Source organism: Schistosoma mansoni, assembly GCF_000237925.1.
Source record: "Schistosoma mansoni, WGS project CABG00000000 data, chromosome 3 unplaced supercontig 0077, strain Puerto Rico, whole genome shotgun sequence".
Taxonomy (NCBI): Eukaryota; Metazoa; Platyhelminthes; class Trematoda; order Strigeidida; family Schistosomatidae; genus Schistosoma; species Schistosoma mansoni.
In genome coordinates, this window is record NW_017386007.1 from 918,290 (window position 1) to 936,586 (window position 18,297).

Sequence of the window (18,297 nt, forward strand, 5' to 3'; positions counted from 1 at the left end):
AATTCATTCTACCAATCATAATGAAGATGATATGAATTAAAATATGAAGAATTTCGAGATGGTGGAGAAGATTTGTAGCTCAGGTGGGTGGGTGATTTTGATGGAGTTTTGATCTCTGAACTCGATGGTTTAGTCGTGGAGCTTTCAACGTCCTTCTGAACGACATCATCAGCACAAAATTCAGGTAGAAGTGAAGTATTTGAATTTCTCCCACATGTGATTCACAGCTTGTCCTGTGCACCTTGATGTTGATTGGTTCTTGTTGACCTTAAATCTGTCATTATTTATTTCTTTGTTTTGGTTGTATCTCCTATTGGTTTGATTTTTGTTCCTATGTTTCTGCATCGAGGTGCACAGGACAAGCTGTGAATCACATGTGAGAGAAATTCAAACACTTCACTTCTACCCGACGTTTGTGCTGATGATGTCGTTCAGAAAGACGATGAAGTCTCTACGACCAAACCATCCAGCTCAGAGAACAAAACTCCATCACAAATTGATCATGATCTATGTAATGACCTTATTTCGAAAAATAAAATGTCCTTAATTTACTTGATTATGTGTTTTTAGTTAACTGATAATCGGTAAGTACCTATAACTGATCTTCGTAACAGCTTACTGTGAGAAAGGACAAATCAGATTCTAGCTGAAGAGGAAATTAGGAAAAGACGATGAAAAAGTGGATAGGACATTCATTAATTGTAATCATCAGACTGCAGTACGATGCAAGCACTAACATGAAATCCTTAAGGTAAATGGAAAAAAGGAAGGTCAAAGAACACAATGCATTGACAATTGGAAGCAGATAATAAAAGGATGAATAGCAAGTGGAAATAACTAGAAAGTATTGTTCAGGACAGAGTTGGATAGAGAACGTTTGTGGACGGCCTATGTTCTCCCATGTGGGGTAATAGGCCTAGGTAAGTAAGTGTTATATCCCGAAGAGAATTATGAATGGTAACTTTTGAGGACTATTTATGGACCAATATGATATGTATATTTCCTTTTTTCCATAATTGTTAAGTAACTAAACTATTCATATTCGTATCCCTCTTATTATCAGCTTTATTTTGACCTATAGACTATTATTATACGATTTACCATATCTGAGTTATCCCTAATCCATTAATTACTGTTTCCCCTATTCACAGCCACATTTGGTTGAATCTTGTACAAATGTTATTTTCTATTTTATGGTACGATGTGGTAAGTTTGTTTGGTATATAAACTCAGTATGTTTCATATTGCAGAGGCCGTCGTTAGTGTTCTGGACTTAACTGTATGGGCTAGGCAGAAACTTTTACTTACTTTACTTACGCCTGTTACTCCCAATGGAGCATAGGCCGCTGACCAGCTTTCTCCAACCCACTCTGTCCTGAGCTTTCTTTTCTAGTTCTATCCAACTTTTGTTCATTTTTCTCATGTCCGTCTCTATTTTTCAGCGTAATATGTTCTTTGGTCTTCCTCTTTTCCTTTGGGACTCAGGATTCCATGTGGGGGCTTGTTTTGTGGCGCAATTGGGTGATTTCCTCAAAGTGTGCCCAATCCACTTCCAGCACTTCTTCCTGATTTTTTCCTCCGCTGGATGGAATTTGGTTTGTTGTCTCCCACAGTAACTTGTTGATGATAGTGTCTGGCCATCGAATCCGAAGTATCTTGCGTAGACAACTGTTAATAAACACCTGTATCTTCTGGATAATGGCTTTCGTAGTTCTCCAGGGCTAGGCAGAAAGCAGGACCGACAAATACTCTAAGCTGCTCGTACGGTTTTCGTGTATCATTGGTCCGATCAATAAGACACTACTCTCTACTAGGCGGATAAAAGTTATAACAGCACGTAAGTAATAGCTTCATAATCTGAATGATACCTAATGACATCAATACGCAATTTTAGTTCTACATTGTGACACTTCTAATAGTCGCTGATAATATTAATTATCAGAAAGGGTTTTTGTGGAGATTTAGTATTTTTCATAGTTGAAATCGTGAGTCACTTGAAGCTAGACCGCGATGGAAAACCTGCAAGCACTGGACGTTCTTTTCGTCCTATTATGGGACTCCTCAGTGGTGGTGCGCAACCACGATCCCGCCTCGCGAGATTCGAACCCAGGACCTATCAGTTTCGCGCGCGAACGCTTGACCTCTAGAACACTGATTTTGCCGGGACCCAACAGTGTTAATGTCTAACTTCAACCAATCCACGAACGGCTAATTAAATTGTATTTGTATTCTTCAATTGAATGTCAATGAATTTTGAATGGATTCTCTTGTAAATGTGAACGAGTTGTTTTACTGAAGCTTTCATGAAGTTTCTTTGAGCTTTGAAGTAAGTTCCTGTTTAGAAAACTAATCAACCGAGATTTATACTATTCAGTTTTTCGGTATTCAAACCATATTCATCAATGGTAAGCAGAGATGGATAGTGGCTAGCAGTGAAATCCAGGACGCGCGTTTCGTCCTATTTGGGATGGGAAGATTCAAACAAACAATAGTGAATGAATTCATATTCATCTGTAGTGAGTTCGTACGTAGAGGTTGTCGATTCTGGTCCGTGTTCGTTCGGCAAGGCATCCAATTCTGTTGCGTCGTGCTCGTTCGGCGAGGCCTCCAATTATGTTACGTGTTCGCTAGTCGGGCTAACCAGTTATGTAGTGGCCTAAATCTGATTCCTTTTTGATCGTACGTACTGTCTATCCTCGTATGTAATAGATGATCAATCCGCGTTGGTTAATAACGGAGTTAAATAAGTCAAATACGAGAATGGAGTTTGAATACACATATTTTCTACACTCATTGCTCTGGCCATGGAATCAGAGTGATGTGGCGAACAGAAGCGAGCGAAGCAAAGATGATGCGTACTGGAGATGGCTGGGAAGCCAACTCGATTTAAGCAAGCGTTAATCAACATTTATAGTCAGGCAAAAATGAGTGACAGACATATGATGAATAAGATACGAAGTGTACACATATATCCTCATATAAAAATATAGTCAAGGTTAATAAGCAAATGATTAACAAGATCAAAAGATGACTCAATGTACAGGTGAATTGGCTTGGCCAGCAACTAGAATAAAGTATATGGGCTTAACATATACACCGATACTACACATCAATGTTTCTGTGGTATATGTAAAACGCTATATCAAGTAATTTTGTCCTCAAATAGTTAAGGGCATTAAAATAACTTATGTATGTATGTTGGGTAGCTTAAGGTAAATTGATAGAACTAGATCAGTACTAAAAGATTAGAATCCCTCCATATCTAAGTGGAAGCACGGTATACAATGAACAGTTAGAAATCAACTAGTTGATTTGGACTTCTCAGATGACCTGGTCCTCCTAACCATAGAAACGGACAAATATAGATGAAGACAACTAATGTATCAGCACCCTCTGCATCAATGGGTCTCAACATACACAAGAAAAAAAAGCCAGATCCTCAAATAAAACGCTGAGAGCACCAAAACAATCACACTTGATGGACACTTATTGGATAAACTCTGGAAGATGTAGAATGTTTCACGTGTCTGAGAAGCATCATAGTGGACGAAGAGGATCTGATGTAGATGTAAAGGCAAGGATTGGCAAAGTAAGGACCTCATTCCTTCCAGGTTTTTCATGGTGATCTAGGTTCAATTGACTCATGATTTCAACTATATATATAAACAGTTAACCATTAGTTGATCACTCGAATTGTTATTGATCAAAAGCTATATAAATAGATCATATTAACAGTCTAGTCCTAGATATAAGTGAAGATTTCACTTTGGTTTATAGAGAGAGAAAGAGAGAAAGATAGACAGACAAACGGTAATTATCATGATACAGTTCAGTGAAAATAATGAACATACAAAACGTTATATGTTTCTAAATCACTAGATCATAATAAACGAGACTTTAAAGGAAAATCAATCTGTTGTATCCATGATCTATTTATTTAAACATATAAACATCAATAGATATACACCATATAAATCATTCAATTTGTGTGAGGGTGGGGATACTGTCCGGGTGCCAAAACTGAAACAGGTGGTTTTCCTAGGAGGGGGGGTCACACCACCAGTCTTTGACCTAACGGTCTAATCCATAAGACAGTGGCTCGACGTCAGGAGATGCAGTCCCATGGTAGCCACTCATCGATAATTGGTTCATACACCATTTGTTCACTCAGGATTCCGGATCCTATCTGCACCACTGATTTGGAATCATGGTTCTCCAACTAGCATAGGTCGATCCTCTATATCCACCAACATGGTTAAAGCGCCAGACATTCGCCCTTCATCCTCTCAATTTGGTAAGGACACCTCCCCCACCGTGAGGTGATGTGTAGGACTTCCCTATCAGTGGTTGTATGCACGTGGTCATATGAGAGCATTTTGAGAGGGAAGGCTGACTCTCTCCACTCTCTAACGTACCACAGTATTACGGATATTGAAATATTTAACTGTCTTCTTACACTCAAAGCTTACCAAATATTACGATTGTGAATGACTTTCAGTTTTTTATCTAAACAGCACTTTCCATTATGTACCTAGATGATTTCAGGAGAGGAAGATTCGAACAAGTGTTTTACTGATTTTATGACTGAAACAAAGAAAATCCTATCAAGGGACAAAAGTATAGTCATCGATCTATTAGTGAAAAATCAATTATTCATATGTTACAATTTAGTTTGATTGGGGATGTATTTGTCCTCATAATTGACCTTATTTACTTACTTACGCTTGTTACCCCTCGTGGAGGAGCATAGGTCGGCCACCAGCATTCTCCATCCAACTCTGTCCTGGGCAATCCTTTCCAGTCCTTTCCAGTTGTTACTCATTCTTTTCATATCTGCTCCTATTTCCCGGCGTAATGTGTTCTTTGACCTTCCTCTTTTCGTCTTCCCTTCCAGATTCCATGTTGTGGCTTGCATCGTAATACAGTTTGGTGATTTCCTCAATGCATGTCCTATCCACTTCCAACGTCTTTTCCTAATCATACTTGACCTATTCACCAAGATTTTTTATTCTAAAGTAGAAATGATATTTTCAAATAAGAGCTAATCAGATATGTTAGAATAACTAAAGATTGAATAGTTCCTTTTTCCTAGTTGTGGTTCTTGAAATGGATCAACTAGTTCAAATGATAGCTTATACTTCAACACCTACTTAAAAACTATTTGACCTACTTGTGAGTAGGATTAATCAAGTTGATTAAATAATAAGATTAGCAAAGTGTATCTGTCAATACATGCTAACCTAGACACGAACAAATACAGACAAAGACAGCAAATGTAGAAGCAGCAGCTTCTGTATCAATAGGCCTCAACATACACAAAGGAAAAAGCAAGATTCTCAAATACTACACGGAGAACACCAAGTCAATCACACTTGATGGAGAAACTCTGGAAGAGGTGAAAACATTCACGTACCTGGGAAGTATCATAGATAAACAAGGAGGATCTGATGCAGATGTAAAGACGAGGATTGACAAAGCAAGGACTGTATTTCTACAATTGAAGAACATTTTGAACTCGAAACAACTGTCAACTAATTTCAAAGTGAGAATCTTCAAAACGAACGTCAAGACAGTCCTATTGTATGGAGCTGAAACTTGGAGAACTAATACAACCATTATCAAGAAAATACCAGTATTTATAAACAGTTGTTTACGCGCAACACTCAACATTCACTTTCCGGATACTATCAGCAACAGCGTTTTATGGGAGAGGACAAACCAGCTTCCAGCTAGAGATGAGATTAGGATAAGACGTTGGAAGTGGATCGGACATACATTATGGATATTACCAAACTACATTACAAGGCAATCCCTAACTTGGAATCCTGAGGGGAAGCGGAAAAGAGAAAGGCCAAAGAACACATTAAGCCGGGAGATTGAAGCAGATATGAAAGGGATGAATAAAAACTGGAAAGGATTGCCCAGGACAGGGTTGGATGGAGAATACTAATGGGCGGCCTATGCTCCTCCATGAGGGGTAACAGGCGTAAGTAAGTAAGCAAGTAAGTAATCTGTACTGTTGTCTGAAGCTAGGACTCACTAACTGTTGTTACATGGACTAGTGTCTCTGAACTACTATTAACCGATCGTCCACATATTGTGCAATTTCCTATTATTTCTAGCTTGGTTACTCATAAATTATGATTACTTATTTGAGGTGTAGTCCTGTCTGATAATTCATGTATATAAAGCAATTAGTGTTTGTTGGAAATACAACAAAAGATGCTTTGTTTAGTTACCGTGTACTTGCTTCAGACTGAAACTAATCCTGGATTCCACTGCTAGCCACTATTCACCTTTGCTTACAATGCTTTCTCTAAATAGTTATTAAAAAATGTCATATTTTGAATTATGGATAATTAAATAATCAAGTATTAACTAGATTCTATAGAAGGTGAAATGTTGACTGAAATACCTAAGATATACATCCAAAGTAACGAAACTTCAGAATCTTGCAAATTAGTCAAACGTTCCAAGAAAAGGAGTTCTTGTTTGACAAGTGAGCAACTTAAAAGCTTGACACTGATTTTCTGACCGCATTCTAGATTTCCTGAGTCCTCTCACACTTGTGATAGAAAAAAGGCTTAAGTTAAAGAAACAGGCCTCACTTCATAATTCGTTAATATACATAAAACAACTGTACTTATGAGTTCATTGGTAACCTTTGGTCTGTAGAACCAAAATTAGGAATCATTCAGTTATAGTATGGCACATAGGCCCTCAATTTTCTGGATGATTTTGTGACATATACGAATTGGACGAAATTTCCCTAGCATTTACCTGGCTTATAATGACGTCGTCGAGGGATTCTTCGGAAATTGTAACATTCATTTTTTTTAAAGAATATGATTTACTTTTTGTGCCTACCCGTTTTCTGGAGGCATTTCACTCTCCGTGTTTTTTATGCATCTCTTTTCGTCTTCTGCACTTCAATGGTTTTGGCTTCTCATTCATAATTATGTTCACTGGAAATGTCAAGGGAGCATTTCCAGTGTTCTTTTATGTTTATATAATAGCTCTCTCTCTATTACGACACCAATTGTAATAAACAATAATACTAAGTGTAATGTATGTATTACCAATCCCCAGATCAGTTCAAAACGTACTTCTAGTAGTTACAAAATGACCATTACAAGAATACGAAAAACAGTGGACACATTAGTGATGTTGACTGGTGTAGATTTAAGTTGAAAGAAAGCTAGGAGTGGTCAAACCAAGAAATGGCATCACCTTGTAGTAGGGTGTCGAGTCGTGGACGGACTATGATCACCACTAATATTTGATTACGCGCCCAGAAACGACTTGGTTCCTTTGATAACTCGTAAACCAGAAGGCTTTAATTAGTCCAGGTAAAGTATATTTATTGGCGATCTCTTGGTATCGAAAGAATATCGAGACGTGCCAACGAGTACAGGCAAAATGGGCAGAGCGTAAGAAAGTTCGAACCGAAGAAGGCGGATAGCGGAACAAGAAAAGAGTCTGATACAGTTAAACAAATACAGTAAAACAATCACTGGTACAATTGGTTACAATAATAATTGTTGTTTCTTTTATTCCAAACGTGTTCTTATCGAGACCAGCCGGTCACTACAACCTCACAAAGTCACTGAATATCGGAATGAACTACATTAATAGATGTGGACAATCTGGTTGAGGTTTGCCTCATTATAGTTACCAATGGTTAAAGAGTTTGAGTGAAATAATAAATAAATAATGACAGATTTAAGGTCAACAAGAACCAATCAACATCAAGGTGTACAGGACAAGCTGTGAATCACATGTTGAGAAATTCAAACATTTCACTCCTACCCGAAGTTTGTGCTGATGATTTCGTTCAGAAAGACGATGAAAGCTCCACGACCAAACTATCGAGCTCAGAGAACAAAACTCCATCAAAATCATCCAACTGAGAAACAAATCTTTTCGAAGAAAAGCCGTATTAAAATTTTGTGATGTTGTCCGCACCGTTGCCCAGTGCTTCTTAAGTTTTAGTTTCATCTTGGCGACCAGCAAATGGTGATCTGATTCTATATCAGCTCCTCTCCTGTTTCTCACATCCTCCATCGTTCTTCTGAACTTTTTGTTGATGAAGATATGGTGGATTTGATTCTGTGTAGTGTGATCCGGTGAAATCCAAGTGGCTTTGTGTATGCTTTTGTATGGGAATATGGTGCCACCTATGACCAGTTTATTGAAGGCACAAAGGTTTGCAAATCTCTCACCATTTTCGTTCCTTCCTCCCAGTCCATGTCGTCCCATGATGTCTTCGTATCCAGTGTTGTCCATTCCAACCTTGGCGTTGAAATCTCCCATCAGAATGATCAGGTCCTTGTTTGGGCACTTCTCGAAGATCGACTGCAGCCTATCGTAAAATTGGTCTTTAGCGTCTTCATCGTAGTCGTTGATAAGCGCATAGCATTGGATGACGTTCATTGTAATGCCCCCTCTCTTTGTCTTGAAAGAGGCTTTGATGATCCTTGGTCCATGAGATTCCCATCCAATAAGTGCATTTTGTGCTTTTCTGGACAGCATCAATGCAACTCTTTGTGTATGTGGGGCATTTTCTTCTTCATGACCGGAGTATAACAGAAGTTCCCCTGAAGATAGTCGTTGTTGTCCAATCTGCGTCTAATGTGTTTCACTGATTCCAAGCACCTCTAGGTTGTATTTTCTCATTTCTGCAGCAATTTGAAAAACTTTTCCGGTTTCCCACATTGTCCGGACATTCCATGTGCCCATACAAATGTTGCTCTGGTTGTAAGAAGGTGCATCGGCCTCATGACTTCCAAAGGAACTCGGCTTCCATCATGAGACGTCATAATTATTCCTTCTACTCCTAGGGAAGATTTTAAATGATTTGAATGATTTTTTCTGGTTAGCGTTTTTAGCGAGTTGGTTTTCTACGGAGTGAGGTCTCTAACCGCATGCCCAACCCTCCTCCTTTACCCGGGCTTGGGACCGGCAGTAGCCCCGGAGAAACTACAACACCTATAGCATAACTGACTTCAAACCCATCAACTTCGATGACTGACTAAGAACATTCAGCTCTATCAGCATTTTGACACTTCTTGTTAAATGCTCGAAGAACAAGCGTTTATATGTTATGTAACCCGAGAAACTAATCATCTACAAATTTGTGCTGAGCATATGTAAGATAGAAATACTATCTGGTTCATCAAACTGAAATGGATGGTGAATCTGAAAACTAAACTAAATTAGTAGTGACCTTGTTGACCTGGAAGTGTCATCATCGAAAGTACAGCTACTTGAGGTCAGTTACGCACAACCATCTGATAAGTAGTTCTGAAACATTAACGGCGTCATCGTGAAATTCATTCCATCAGTCTAACACCTGAATGAGGTGCCAATTATGATATGATAAAAAAGAACAAATATTCAACTAACACAGATCGATAGCATCATCATGATCGGCAACAACAACCACTGCACCAAGGTTACACCTACGACCAATGAATAAGATCTCGAAATTCTAACTGCATCTATTAAGAGTACACAGAAGCAGTAATTCTTGGTTACAAATAACTGTCATTATTTCAAATAAAATGCATGCATCCAAATAAATCTAGTTTGCAAAATAAATTGTTCGCTACTGAGTAACTACGTGTATGATGCGGTAGAGTCGTAAGCGAATGGCACCGAGTTCGAGTCTTGGAGTGAACATCAACTCTGAGGTGCAGAGAGACATTCAAATGATGGGTTCCAACTTAGACGAAACGCATGTTCTGAATCCCACTGCTAGCTGCCATTCACCTCTGTTTACAATGTTTGTGATTTGGCGGCAATATCGAGTCAATACGCACAGGATGCACATATGCCAATATGAAATTGATCAAATGCGGTCCTAAACATCAGTGAGAAGATTTGAACACACAATACAAAAATAAAGTACATTTGACTAAACACATGGAAAATTAACAAACAAAACCCAACTGAAATATAATTCCATTCATTTATTAAACGAATATAATTTGATCCACTTACTATACAAGAGAGCTATTTTCCTTTTTCTTTTGATTATCGTGAACGTTTAATCAACTTCTTTAAATGATCTGTTAATGAATTAGGGTCCAATAATCGACTGGATCGGGTTTTAGTAAATCAGTAACTTTAAACAAATGTGTATATTGAATACCGACACTGGTCCTCATATAGTCTGCTAATTTTAAATTGAATGGGGGAATATGTTATGTATTGTAGATCATTTGACAATCTGCTTGCCGTAACTGATATTTCTCAGTTTCACTTGACAATCATTTTAAGAACTAATTCACTGGGCAAATCAACCAACTCTTGCAACGAAAACAGACATTAGGGGACTATGTCCTCTTATAAATTTATTGAAAAGTATTTTATTGAAGAATACATAAACTCGTAAATATCTCCATGGCAAGACTATAATCTATAGACGAGCCGGTCAGAAACGTTTGAGTGATCACAAAGTCACGGGGCCTATTTCCGTATCCAATGCTCATGTACGATCGATTTACAGCTGACCTTATAATTGAGCGACTACAACGAATGGGATAACGAAGAAGTTCCCTTAAATTTAGTCTTCTGAAGAGGATTTCGAAAAAGTGTTTGAGCAGTATTCGAAAATCCAATGCACCATGTAAATTACCTTTTTTCTTATAGAGGATAATAAAAGCTTAAACATTTCAGCATTAAAAACATTAACTGAACATGAAGTAATGAAAGACAGTGTTAATATTGGGAACTCATTAATCTCATTGCCTATTCAAGTGGATTCAAACTTGTTCAGTGACATTTACAGACTGGCTTATGATAAAAGTGTTATTATACAGATTATTCAACAGGTGCAAACAGATTAACAGGTTAGGTTTACACTGAGTATCTAATTTTCAGTGAGAATTTAACAATCCTCTTAACTTGTTAATGACTAATATGGGCGTAAGAAATCTGTTCTGTGCTAAACTCGAAAATGACTCCTCGACCTTGTTCAGATTACCGTACTGTTGTATTTCAATGTTGGAGGAAAAACTCTGCTAGAACAGAAACTGTTTTTGCCAGATCACGATTGAGGCTAAGACCGGTTATGATAATTCTTGCAAACCGGAGAAATAAAGCACCAGTAACACTTGCTGCAGACTTTTCAGATGCTACCGAAGCTTCGGCAGTTCAATGGTATGAGTATTCTAGAGATGTGTGTGCAATAAAAATGAGAGGCTTGCACGAGTCGTGTGGATGAGTTGAGAGAACCGTAGAAATAGGCAAAATGATCGTTAGAAAACTCAAGTTCAATAGAAGACGAACTGTTATAGAACACTGGGTAAGTAGCATATCCAGAAACACACACTTAACAGGTTCTTGGTATATACGATAAACTACCTTGGAAAGACACTTCCAGCACGTTAGAAACTGACAAGCTACAACTATAATATCAATTATGCTAGAGTATGTGCAGTCAGGATGGCATGACTCGACCTTGCAGGCGTGATCATTCTTGTGTTACCTATTTCTTTTACTCATATTTATTACATTGTTCTATCTCCAGCCTAAATGTACTCTTTAGAAGCGCTAAACATCATATTTCTGATCATTACGATACGACGAGTCAGAATAGACAATCATGTGAATGCCACGTAAGATCCTACCTATTAGGTTTTCCTGAGCAACCGACATCAAATAGTTAAAATAAACTGTTCATAGTCGAACTCTGTCTCTGTTAGAAGTGGTGTAATACATGGTAATGTCTTAGGCCCATGGCTCATTTTCGTTTTCAATAATGATATTTGTGAATGTTTTTATATGAGTAAGCCCTCCGAAACCTTTTTAACAATGAATCACGTATTTTAGTGTACAAAGTTTATGTTCAACCACTCCTAGTATACTCTTGGTAGTGCGCGCACAAAGGATTAATTAAGGCTGCAGTCAGTACAGAGACGATTTACACTTCGTATTCTTGGAAGTTTTTGTACCTTGACCTATAATTCTAGATGTACTAAACTTTGGTTCAACCCTTTATGGAAGAGGAGACTCAAACTAAATCTTATCTTTTTATCGTAAGAAACTATCCTTTACATCCAATCAAGCAATTCAATGTGTAAACATACGTAACTGCTTGTCACTAGCGAAACAAACACATTCGAAACCATCTCTCTATATGAAGTACTTTACCTGTAAGTATTCTAGACTCTGAAATAATCTACCACAATCTATCTGTACGATAAAATCTCTCCCATTACTTGTAGTTATCATTACCATGTTTTGATTTGATAATTTTGGATAAATTGAGCATTGGGTGGATTGATATAAATAAATATATCAGAAAATCCAATTTTTCCACTGATTGGGATATTACAAATATATTATTTATCTCCCATTATTTGTTCACTGCACTGATGCATAATGCTCTTCTGAAAGTGCATTAAATGTTTTAGCACGTGTAAGTGTATCTTACTCCACAAGTTTGATAATATGAACTTTAAGTGTTTAATCACCTGCCCGCTGTCACTTTACGTTAACATTGTAACTAGAAACCTTCACTTATTCGAATAATATCTAACATGGACAGTGGAAGACCTAACTGGCATATTTTGGTAATCATTGTTTTGTCGTCCCGTGCTCTTTGTTTTCATTTTAATTTCTTTAGTTGTAGATGATTACCATTACTTTGTTCTGGCACAGGAAATTACCATAACTAACACCGTTTATAAATCAACAGGCTATCCACTTAAAAAATAAAAGTTCCTTGCTGATGCATTGGATTGCTGTAATACATGTCATAAATGTACTACCTAAACAATTACTGAACTAGCAAACTAAAATCAATCTCACATCACATATTTGTTCTCTACATCTAATGTTACTATTCATATCAAATTGATCATGTTTGCAAACTGACGTGAATTATGTAATTATTATTTTCAGAATATATATATATATATCTGGGAGTTTTGTACAACATTCGACACTGTTTGAAATAGAACTTCTCAATCGTCTTCCGCTTTCTGATTTTTGACTTGGATGGTTCTAGAACACCAGTGCTCAGGCTGTACACGTTATATCAAGAATCTAAGCTCTGAATATAACACTTCTCTCACGCCCACCCTTGCCAGATCTGATGAGCCATTCTAGAGTAAATCCGATGAGGCATCAAAAAGAAAATATCGCTCCCCGGTACCAACATTCACGCTCACCAGTGGAACGATACACCCCTTCCTGTTTTCCTTAAACAAATTTATGTAAAGGGTAGGTGACTAGTCCGACCTTCACAAGTTTGAGCAGAGTAAGTGGTCAAGTGAGAAAGTGGTCTCTACCAAGCCCACGCGCTAGCTCACTAACTTCAGTGCATCATGGAAAGGTGCTGCTCAGTTTTTATCCTGGCCTATCCTCACGTTTCAGTATGGAGGATGTGATAGCTAAAAGGCAGTTTCAAAAGCAAATGGTCAAGGCATTAAAATCCAGACCTGACTAAACATGTAGGTTACTACAAGAGATCGTGTAAAGACGGAAAACCTTCGTACTCAGGTCATCTGATATCAAATGATCAGCTACTAGTTTCGGATGTACATGTTCAAACACTAACAGACTGTATTATAAATAACATATTCATATTTAACATGGTCACAAACGAGGTGCTTAGGAGGAGCGAAAGCGATCAGGAGCATCAATCCATGCAGAAGCTGTGGATATAGTGTTCGAGAAAAGAAGCAAACCATTCTCTACAACTTCCAAAGGACATCATGACAATAGAGAGATAGACAGTAGAATATAGATTATAACCAAACCTGTTGAAAGGACATTTCATAAGCCATCGAAATTCTGAGACGCAAACAACTCACATCCTACATGGAAATATGCTCAAATTGTCTCTAAAGTGCTCGATCTACGACTGGTAATCACAGAGAGCTTGGACATCGACTCAAGCTGCACTGGTGATGCAGCTAAAGTAAGTGCAATCATTCAATTTATACGAATACAACTCGACACAATCACCTCACAACCGTCCCTGATACTCCAAAAAAACATACTCACAGCCTCACCTCAAATATCACAATGTCGCTAAGCTCACTCTCTTCAGAGGAGACGCAAACCTGACAGACCAAGTATAAGGACGACTGCCCACTTGGGTGGTGAGGCAGTCGAAAGAATCTCACGGAGACAGACTCAGAAAATTGGAGTTGTTCTTGTGAAGTTATAATGGAATAAGAGGTGATCTGATAATGGCATTCAACCTACTAAGTGCTCCAAGTTACTCAAAAGCGAACACCCTACCAGAACATCACCATCACGCCACTGAAGTTAATCACCAACAAATTGCTCATCATAAAGCAAAGGCTCAAGAACACTCTCACTTCTCGTCAAGGGTTGTCCCCATTCAGAATGCCCTTCCAGTGGAAGTGTCCAGAGACTCCTCATGGAGTGGCTTCGAGTGAAGAATTGATAAATACCTACTGGCACATGGATTACCATCTCATGCTCGGGTTAGTTGTACCTAGTACATATTTCGCAGCTTACCTACTGTCACTGTCACCATCACACGTCATTAACTCACTCCTATCTCACGATATACAAACCTAGGAATAATCAGTTAACTTGTAGTGACATTGATATCTGGTGATTTTTTGTAACAACAAATTAAAGATCACATATTTTTCCTATTTGTCACACTTTTTATGTAACCACACTTATATGCAATATCTGTTGTTTTTCTGTATCAGTGGTAAAGAAACGAATACTTTTATTTGGTTATATATAACACTTTTTCACTACCGCGATTCTTAAAATATAAACGTTGTATTCGCCGTCCATTCTTCTGCTTTAATGGTCACGGCCTTTGATTGAAGATTATAATGTTATTATAACATCCTTTTAGGCCTTTCCACACTACGTTGGAGCTTTGGTCCGGTTCATTACTGAATAATACTACTGGATTTAATCTTCTTCATTTCGCTGTTGGTGCCATCTCGTGCAGAGAAACCTTGTTAACCAAGTGAACTTATTTGTGGTTGTCATCTCAGAGAGCAGCTTACAAGTAACATTCATTTCCTAACACTGTTACCATTTTGTTGCTCAATATGCCTTCTTATAATTTAACTGTAAATTGTTACCTGTTGCGTTAATCATAAACACACGCTTAGGTTTGTAGTGTTAATTCTTTTGGTATATTATTGCTAAGTTTTGCGTATTGCTATATTTTAACTAAGCTCTTTCGCTGAGGTCCACCACAAACTGACTAAAATTAATGCAATCGAGTGACTGGACTACCGCCCACTAGGTATTACCAAATACCTGGAACCGTAAGGGAGCGACATGCAAGGACCTCAAAGAAATCGATCGGTTTATACAGGCTCGTCAGACAGTAACTGGTTATATTGGAAATTTGTGGTGTGCGGGTTGCCTGATAGGTACGTTTCTTTTGTGTTTGTCGTATCCTTGAGATCGTCCTTCGCCTGTTTTATGTTCATTTTTCATGAAGGACGTATAAATTATCGAGAAGTAAGTTTCTCACGGTGCGAGTAGTTTACCTGAGTTTATGAGCTAAAATATGAAGAAACTGGTGACACAACATAGCAGAATTCTGCCATACAGTCAGTTAACTGACTGTATACTGTTAAGGAGTATACTCCTTAAGAGTTGTCAAATGCTGAAATTGACTGCCGACTGAGCTAGTTCAAGCAACTTCTTAGGAGTCCTTTAAAAGGAAACTTGACATATACTTTGGAACTAAGGATAACATCTTATTACGATTTACCAATTTCCCTTTTTTCCTCTATTATCTTAATTCTTGAGTGTAGATGAGGATTGGGTAATGTGTTTTAGGTATAATTCCCACTATTCTACCAGTCTTAGGACTTTTCAGGAATCCTCTGATTCTGAAAGAAGGTTTAGAATTTCTCCACATATTCTATGAAGTAGTCTTTATTTCATGAAATCTCCAAAACTGTGCTTAGGAACTTTTAGCTAATAATGGCTATGAGATAACTTGTCACTAGAGATCTATTCATATTAACATCTATTACTAGTTAGTCCTTCTATTATTTATATTGAGGAAGCTATCTTAACATTCAGTCCAGAGTGTTTTTTGAAGCTCGGGGATAATCAGGAGAGAGTACAGATTGTCTGTGTTATTTCTCACAGTAGTTATTCGTGCAAAATGCTGTCACTTTGTAAGTCGCCTCACCTGTACAGCTAATATTGTGTTTTCCACCAACCGATTTCAGTCAGTAATCGTTTAATAAAACTCCAAACCCTTCATTCATCAACTTGTAATCTATGTTTCTCGAAGCTCAATTGCATTTGCGAAGGATGAAATGGGAGACCGGATACATGACCGCATATGGATTTTAACGCAATATGGTATGACATCCTGAAATGTTTTTGCCAGAGCAACTAGCGACCCTGTAGTACGGACATAACATCCCAAATCTTTAAAGAAAACGTCACTGCAACTCACTCTGATCAATTCATAGCTTGTGGCGACCCTTGGGGCTTTTAATATAGTATGATCAGGGACACCACCAACGGTACTGATGACAGTCAGTGCTGTTAGTATGCTTTATCACATTTTGCATGAAATCACCATAGCTACCAACTTCCTTACTAATTAGTCAGTTCACCTAACTCGACATATCGTTCAAAAGCCCACAATTTCCGTAAATAGCAGCAATCATTTTTAGCTATTCACAGATAAATTGGTATTGAGGAAAACCTAAAGCTTTTTCCTTAGAAATGCGATTACCGATTGGTTCCTGTCCCAAAAGTAACCTGTCTACACCTACTGTTGAAGCGTTCCCGGTCCATGGATGAATGGCCTTTGTTATGTGAGACCTAGTATGATTCTGTATCGGTTTCATTTTAGACAGTTATTAGAAGTTCCTCTAAAACTACTAAACATTACACCTTTGAAATTTCAGTTGCTTTGATCTGTCGCTATTACTTTTCCACCATATAGGGATTTGTCAAGAGAAAGGAATTTAGTCATTTTAAAATCTCCATATCGCTTCAGGTCGATAATGAGTGTAACCCTGTTAGTCATGTTAATAAGGAAGAACGGTTGACTTAAACTATACAACTGTACCAATAAAGAACGCGGAAGTTCATGTTTAAAGTATCGAAATACGGTTAAGAATCAGTGTTAGGGTTAGGTGATCGGTTAGAGTTTTTATCATGAACTGACATCAGCTATAATACAAGGATACTAAAACCATATTCTCATGCTAATTCTTAGCATAATAAGCGATTCATTCGTCCTTGTAGCGTCTTTGTTAGCCATAATTTTTAACCCATCACTGTCATTCGACTGTGTACTTTACGTTTACCAGGAAAACAGTGGTTTCATTTGGCTAATTATCGCCCTGATGTGTTTATTTATCAGCCTAATTGCGGTACCTAACTTTCGGTTCCAGATAGTTATAACGTTGTTTACATTACTAGCTTAAATCAGAGAGTAGTTCTTGTACCTATTACTGGAGTTTTTCGAATACACTCCGTATTTCTGGATCAACTTATTTTATTATTATTATTTAAACACATAAATATTGGTACAAGGAAGCACCAGATACATATGCGCCATACAAATCTCATTCGATTTATGTGAGGGCTGTGATACTGCCCAGGTGCCCAAACTGATGCAGGTGGTTTTCTTAGGGGACCACACCCGGAGCCTTTGACCGAAAGATCTGATCCACAAGGCAGTGGAGGATCGTGAGGAGATGCATCTCCATGGTAGCCGGTGATCAGCGATTGATTCGTACGCCATTTGTTCCCTCAGAATACTGGAGCCCATGTGAACCATTGGTTTGGAATCAGGGTTTTCCAACTCCCCTAGGTGGATCCTCTATATCCACCAACCCGGGTTAAAGCGCCGGACATTCGATTTTCGTCCTCTCAATTTCGTAAACAACAGTAGTGCCACGAGAAGGCAGTGAGTAGGACTTCCCTGTCAGAGGCTATATATTCGCTGGCCATGTGAGAGCATTTGGAGAGGGAGAGCGGACTCTCTACACTCTCGGCCGTACCAGGGCATTTGGGGGCTATTAGCCCCGTGTGTAGGGCTGCCAAAGAAAACTTCGATTCTTCGTCGACAGTTCTTACCATGCAACAAATCACAAGAGTAAAACCGTGAGTAGGACTTCCCTGTCAGAGGCTATATATTCTGAAAAACAGGCGAATTTTCTCTTCAGATTTTCTAGAACCTTTTTACCTGTCTTTTTTGCATGTGGTGTGCTGTCTAATGATGGACACGACACATTACAAACGCTGTTGATGGGTATATCTATTATTCCAAGTTTTTCTAACATATCTAGACCAAGA